At 37.9% G+C, this 8091-nt stretch overlaps 1 non-coding gene across 1 annotated transcript; it reads left to right on the forward strand.

Moving 5' to 3' along the window:
- The first annotated feature begins 6356 nt into the window (after positions 1 to 6356).
- TRNAA-UGC (transfer RNA alanine (anticodon UGC)) lies at positions 6357 to 6429 on the forward strand. The gene has a single exon. It is a non-coding gene; the product is annotated as a tRNA-Ala (tRNA).
- The last annotated feature ends 1662 nt before the right edge of the window (positions 6430 to 8091 follow it).

Raw genomic sequence — 8091 nt, forward strand, 5'->3', positions numbered from 1 at the left:
AGGGAGAAATCACTCTCGCAAGTTGGTCCTGATTCTGCTAAAATCCTGACGGTGCAAAACAACAGGTTCTGAATCTCGATTTTTAAAGTGAGTTAAACATACTCAGAATGATCTGATTTTTGGTGGAGAGCATGAAGACATATGCATGAAGTTGCAGTAAAAAAATCAGATTAAAATGAGCTCTGGTTACATACAAATCGATAGATCTAAAATGCACCAGAATTCAAAGTATAATCTAGAAAGCAACTGAACATGATGAAAGCAAACTGCACGTGCGTGGATGTTCAAACATGAGATTTAATGCCTTAAAATATGAATGGGTAAAAACTTTGAATTGCACTCCACAACTCTTCAAGTTGAATGATGCTACCCACGCTGGGAGGAGCCCCCAAACCCCCCTCCTGTAAGGGCAAAAACTCTAAATCAGGCTCCACAACTCATCAAGTTGAACGATGCTACAGTCAGTGTGCAGGTCAGTCGGTGTTTGATCGAGAAATGTTGGATCATTTGTTGGATGTGCACAGAAGTAGAGAGAGAAGAGAGAGAAAGTGAGATGGTTGATGTTCATGGCCTTCTCCAGGGGAAACTCTTTGCCTCCCTTGATTTCTTCTCTAGAGAGAGAGAGAGGGTTTTACAGTGTTTTACGGAGAAGGAAGAAGAAGAAGATGACGATGAAAAGTTCAAACAGACATTTTTGATAGCTCAGGTTTGTTTCGTCGGATGACCATCGGGAGGAGCCCCCAAACCCTTCTCCTGTAAGGGCAAAAAACTCTGAATCAGGCTCCACAACAAATCAAGTTAAACAATGCAATGCACATTAGGAGGAGCCCCCAAACCCTCCTCCTATAAGGGTAAAAACTGTGAATCAGACTCCACAACTCATCAAGTTGAATGATGCTACCCACGCTAAGAGGAGCCCTCAGACCCCCCTTCTGTAAGGGTAAAAACTCTAAATCAGACTCCATAACTCTTCAAGTTGAATGATGCTACCCACGCTGGGAGGAGCCCTCAGACCCCCCTTTTCTGTAAGGGTAAAAACTTTGAATCAGACTCCACAACTCTTCAAGTTGAATGATGTCACCCACGTTGGGAGGAGCCCCCAGACCCCTCTCTTATAAGGATAAAAACTCTGAATCAGGATCTACAACTTATTTAGTTGAATGATGCTACCCACGCTGGGATGAACCCCCAAACCCTCCTCCTGTAAGGGTAAAAACTCTGAATTAGGCTCCACAACAGTCAATGTGCAGGTCAGCCGGTGCTTGATGGAGCAATGTAAGATCTTCTGTTGGATGTGCATAGAAGCAGAAATAGAAGGGAGAGAGAGAGTGAGAGGGTTGATGTTCATGGCCTCCTCCAGGGGAGATTTCTTTCTCAGATAATCCTGCAGTGCAGAGACTGGGTGTTAAATAATCATTTTCAGGGCACTTAAGTCTTTACAACCACTCCTTTTCAAGAATCGTCATTTTTTTTTGCACCAATGGAGGAGAGGGTACTAAAGTCTTTGCAATCGCATCAAACTCCAACGCTAATTAATGCTGACAAACATGGGGATACGAGACACACATGCTTACATACGTGGTGCTCTTTGGGACCCCCGAACATGAGATGTAGCTAACTGCCCTGTTCGGGGGGGGGGGGGAACATATAACCTGCTTTGCTTTTTTAACCATCAACATTCTTGGCAAGAAGGAAAACATTCTTTTCAAGATACGAAAGGTAAAATAATGCTATATAGTACAAGTCACTTTATTCATTAAAGTAGCTGACGTGCACCTGGATCTGAATAATTATATGCACCTAACACCTAACCTTGACTTCAAAGCTCATGGTCAAAGTAGTTGATGAAAAATTTAATCTTTTGAGGCATATTTTTAGGGCAAAAAATGACCCTAATGTGTTTTTCAAAAAACTCCACAATTTGTCATGATCAAAAGTAAAATGTTGGGCATTAAAATGATCATTTTAACTTTAGCATGTCTAAACCTCTCAAGGATATGTGAATTTATAGACTTTATTATTTATTTTTAACTCAAGAATTGAATGATTTTAGAGAAACAAAAGAAATAAAAAAACTAAATAAAAATATTTTTTCGATGACATCTGAATCGCTGAAAAATGATGAACAAGCATTGAGATATCACCATAACAGTGTTTCAAAAAAATGAGATTAGCAAGCATGATTACGCCAACACCGATTATTCTATGCTATTTTTAGCCACTTGTACTTAGAAAAACAATAAAGTGGATAGACAAATCGATGTGTTAGCTTTACAATGCCACCAAGATTGCCTTGATCTGATGAACGATTTAAGAGAAACGTTCTCTGAAAGATAGACTTTTTTGTTGTACCACACCTTCTTACTAAAAAGTAGATTAACATAACTTTTTGTGAACATCACGAAGTCCGCATAAAATATAAGCAAGAATGAATTCACATAAAAAATGACCAATATTTGTAAGGATGAGAAAGTTTGCATATATTTTATAAGAAAGTCCTCACAAAGTTTGCATAAAATATATGCAGACTTCCTCATCCTTGCCTATATTTTATAAGTACTTCCTTATCCTCACAAATATTGGTCAATTTTTACAACTTTGCAAGGTTCATAAAAAAATTGTATGAATCTACCTTTTAGTCAGATGGTGCGATACAACTGAAAAGTTTATTTTTCAGAAGATGTTTCTCACAAACTGTTCATTAGATCATGGTGATGTTAATGGCATTGAAAAGCTAACACATCAATCTGTTTGTTTATTTTATTGTTTTTCTTGATTTATGATACAACTACCAAAAAATATCATACAATAATCGAGTTTGGTGCAACATCGCATGTTATTCTCTTTTTTTTTTAAATATTGTCGGGTTTGTCATTTTTTAGCGATTCAAATGTTGTTGGTGTTACAGCCCGAATTTCAAAGATGGGGCAAATCTGAACTCCAAGACCTACGTGCCTTTCCTTGTAAGCATTGAGGGTCATTCAAGCCTAGGTGGGATCTAGGTTGATGACATAGCTTTTCTAATGGTTGACAAGTCAAAGATCTAGAGTTTAAGGCAAGAGAAGGAGAAGCATGACATGTGTCAAGTTTAGAAAGCATGCCAATTAAAGAGTGGGGTCCACCTAGAGGTTGTACCATGTTAGAGAGTCCTATGGTACATCCTCTAGTTCTAAAAGTTAATTAAATTAGTTAACTAATTATAGAAGAGTCTTTTACTTAGTTTGTTCTTGTGAGAATACCTTAGCTAAGTAGGAGTCTTAGTAGTAGATTTCGTTATGTCATTAGGACTCAACCCAAGCTCTTTCTATATAAAGAGGTCTTAGAAAGCCATATTAAACAATGAATAATATTGAATTCCTTAAAGGCCTAGCCCCCCCGCCCCCCCTCACTCTCTCTCTTCTCACGCCCTCTCTTTTTTATCCTTTTTCTTTGACGTTCTTACCACTTTGACGTCTTTTTTTCTTCTTTTTTATCTCACCTGACACAACGTGTGTGGAGGTGGATCCAGCCTACACAATGAGCCCAAGCCCTTTATGAGTTCCTTTCAGAGATTCAGAAATGTTATACTATTAAAAAAAAATCGTTCAAAAGCCTCTTATGGTCCTGCTGTATTGCCCTCGGTAACCAGACCTTAGGTTGCATTAGCTTATTTTTCATAGCCCTAGATCCAAAACTACATCTTTTGAATAACTCGAAAAACCCTATTTTTACCGTTTAAGCATTTCAATCAGCCAATAACCTATTTTAGTGACATTTGACCTTCAACAAATTATCCTAACCTTGACACACATCTCTTTGTATCAAGCAGGCCCTTAGTTCAGTCCATATCAAATCTGAACAGAAACTTTTTTTCGATTAACCTCAAAAGTCATTTTTAGTCTACCTTCTGTTCCCTAATATCTTTTTTCATAATCACCCAAAACCTACATTACAGTTTGAATACACATGAATGGGTATGATAACTTGAATACACATGAATAATGAGTAGGATAACTTCATTTTAGATCATACCCAATGTGCGTGATGCACATCAAACAAACCCTTAAGCACCCATTTTGCATAATGAGAAGGTGGTGGGGGAGGGTGGGACTCAAGCAAATAATGGTGGGGCCCTGCAGAGGAAAAAATGAAGTAAAAAACACTGTGCTTTTCACAAGATAACTAGAATATGATGCAAATTCTGGATAAGGCCAGCGTCGCCACTAAAAGTAAGATCCACATTGTTGCGATAACTTTACACATTTTTTGGTTTTGTGCATGGTTCTATATAGAATGCCTGAAAAGTTTATAGAACAATCCAATGATATTTTAAAGCTGCTCCAAACCAACAGAAAAATAAAACATATTGCACTCTAACAAGATGAATGCATCTCAGCTTGATGCTGTCATGAATTATGAGTCTCTTACACAACAATCTTATCTTGAGGGTAGATACGAGCAGTGTAGTCAGAATCAGTATCAACCCTTAATTGATTTTCAAAATGATTTAGGGAATCGGCGGATTGCGATTCAGAACTGGATCAGCTAATTTTTAACCAGCAGATGAAACATTGCAAAAAAATACTTAACAATTATTTACAAATAAACCGAATCAGCTTGGTTTCATATTGATTTTGGGCTGATGCAATAAAAGTCTGTCGATTCAGGCTGATTCGCAATGATACTAAGCTCAAAACATCCAAACTGCTCACAAACAAATGAAAAGAAGGTGAAAAAGCACCTAAAATCGACATGCTGAAACCTTTAGCCATGGTCCTATTTTTTTTTAAAGGTCAGCTGGGGTTAGGTATACCCTACCTATTATACAACTATACCATTGGGTTTTGAACCTGCAATATCCCAACACAAGGTGATGTGCATTAGCTGCTCCTACCAGACAAGCAGAGCCCCCATTGGTGTCATGGTCGTATTTTTGCCCGCAGCTCAAAGGACATTCGGTCAATTTTTGCATTTTTCTTTTCTTTTCTGATTGGCAACTCTGAATGGTCGGACTAGGGATGGCAGTGGATGGAGGGAAAACCCGACCCAATCCCGCCTCACCCTGTTTGAACCGGGGATGGAGGATATGAAACAAGAATGGAGGTCAAAATCAAAACGGGTGCAGGGATGAAGGCAAGGATGAACTTATGCTTTTCCTGCCCCACCACGTCCCTGTCTTCGATCCCCGCCTTGCCCCGCCCCGCCCCACCCCCATCTTTCTTTAGGGATGACAGTGGACTGAGGGGAAACGAGGTCCCATCCCGCCTCGCCTCATTTAGACTTGGGATGAAGGACATGAAACGGGAATGGAGGTTAAAATCAAGACCCATGCAGGATGAAGGCAGGGATGGAGGGCAGGATTTTGAGACAGGGCGGGGCTGGAGACCTTGTCCCCCGCCTCCGCCCCGGTCCACGGCCATCCCTAAACTTCGCCTATTTCCAATTCAAGAATCTTGATTGCCATGTCCAAATCTCATTGTTGATTGAACAATAGAAATCGATCATGGTCTTTTTTTTAGGCCTCACATATGAACAACCTCCAGCTTCACTACCATGAATAAGAAAGGCCAAATAAAATCTTGATCAATGAATAAGCCTTCTATTCATGGTTTTTTTTTAATGATCGATGAGGACCCTTCGCCGAGAATCCAGTCACTTAGTGGGCCTGGTCTGTGAAAGATAAGCCCGAGGTGGGGTCATTGACACCCGACCCCTAACCGAGCTCACCAGTTAAAGGCACCCACACACCCAGCGTTTGCCGAACCTGAGACATGGGAGTCAGCATCTTCTCCCCAGGCCCTCTACCATTAGGGCGACCAGTGTAAGCCTTCTATCCATGTTAACTGTCGCCCTCATTGGTCAGTCTGCTAATCGTTTTCATGACTTGCCAACCATGAACAAAATCAAATGATGATCTCATGGAAAGATTATTTTCTGACCTAGTTTGACAAGCATTATGATCTGCTCCCACAGCCTTACACGCAGCAAATCTCAGCTGTTGGATTTTTGATGTTGATGTTTGATAAGTGGCAGACAGATCATGCACATCATAATTTCTCTTTTGATCAAACTGATAGTGTGTCTTATCCGCTACAGTAAGGATGACACTTTTTAAGTTCATTGTTAAAAAATTAACAAGCATGAAATAAATGAAGTTTACGCAAATATTTAGATTACTGCTGTAATGGAAGGTCGGGCAACTTAGGCAAGAGAGTGACAGGTTCAAATTAGTGGGGTGCACTTTAAGGATGACACTTTTCTGAACTCTTCATTTTGGCTATGTAAAAGGAATCCTCAGCTACATAGAAGGAATGAACAAGAGCAAAAAAAAAAACAAATTTATATATATAAATTAATTTCATTACGCTTCATACAACGGGGATGTAGCTCACATGGTAGAGCGCTCGCTTTGCATGCGAGAGGTACGGGGTTCGATACCCCGCATCTCCAGTTCTTTTCGCTTTTTTATTTCTTTTCTTTTTAGATGCCTACGAAAGCTGAATTTACTGTGGTATATAGTGGGTATCGAAATTCCTGGATTTTCTTTAGCTAACAGGATTTGGATGGGGGTGTGTCCTTTATTTATTTATTGTATGCTTTGAAATATACAGTTAAATACAAACATCCTCTTGAATGGTGACTATAATTGTCAAGATCATGGTTAGCAAAACTTCATTTAAAGCACAACTTTTTAAATAAAACTTTGAAAAGAAAAAAAGAAATAGAAAATCCATCTTTTTCAAAATATCAGCATCTCTTTCTTTCATAGAAAAGTTTTGAAAACAAAAAAGATTAAATTAAAAGTAATTTTGAACAAAACTCTTATATGAATCAAAATTTTATATTCCCACAATTCTTATTCCTAACTTGTTTTCCTAGAAAAATCTCATATATATATATATATATATATATATATATATACATTGGTTCTTTTTTACCTAATTTTTTATGAAATTAAAATTGAATTAAACCCATAGGCATAATTTGCTGTTTTTTTTTTTGTAACTAAAATTTTTATGCCTTTTTTTTCATCTGCCTTATTTGAATGTTAAAACATGTTTTAACCATGCATTCATTCTTTACTGATTTTTTGCATTCTACATTTTTTATATACTATAAAGGATCTAGTTGATCTGATTCGGCCAATCTCAGATCTGAATCTTTTTTTCTTTTCTTTTTTATTCAAACATTTCTGACCTTTACAATATTCAGCAAAAACGGAGCCTTGTTGGTTCAGAGCCAATCAGAACTTGATTCACTTACAGCCCCTACTACACACAGTCATATCATACCGTAAACCTGGTTAATATGGACTGAACTGATAGTGGTCGACTACACAACATAACTCAAATTCATGGCGAACTTGAAAAGCCACTTACAGACGCTTTATGCTCAATCATTTCAGCTAAAGCTTGCATCCTCTGTCTTAATCACAGGTGCTGGCATGGAGTTAGCCTATCGAAATTTATTCTTCAGATACCTTCATTGATTCTTTAAGAAAAAAAAGTTTATGACGTGAAGGTCTTCTACCTCCACTCAGCATTACTCTGTCAAGGCTTAAGTGGCTTGGTGGTGGGTGAGGTGAAAAGATCAGGTGCAATGATTGCACAAATAGTTGTGCGCATTATGCACCTGATCACCCTCCAGGACAGGGCCTGTCCTGTCAGTTGTGGGGCCAAGGTCTGATGGAGGAAAATGAGGTGCTTGATGCACAAATATTTGTGCAATAATATTGCACTGACTCGTCGGTGAGGGTTGTTGGTCATGAAACAAAAAGTGAGTCGCCAACTCTTGTTGACAGAAGTCAGTCTTTGACAGCATTGTCACAAATCTTGGTATTAAGATTTTCTTGGAAAGAAAAAATCTTACAATACTTAAAAAATATATTTTTGGTAAAAATCTTGGAAAAAATATTCATACATAAAAAAATTGCTGATAAAAAAAGAGAAACATAAAATTTTTGAAAAGGGATTAACGTTATGATGTTTAAAAAAAAGGTAATATTTTTTTACATTATTATTATTTTAATAGAATGTCAAAAGTTTAAATATATTGCAAATAAATTGGAAAAATTATCAAAATATTTTCCATTGCTCCTTTTTTTTATATATA

The sequence above is a fragment of the Nuphar pumila genome, chromosome 2, assembly GCF_984573655.1.
Source record: "Nuphar pumila chromosome 2, dmNupPumi1.hap1.1, whole genome shotgun sequence".
Classification (NCBI taxonomy): Eukaryota; Viridiplantae; Streptophyta; class Magnoliopsida; order Nymphaeales; family Nymphaeaceae; genus Nuphar; species Nuphar pumila.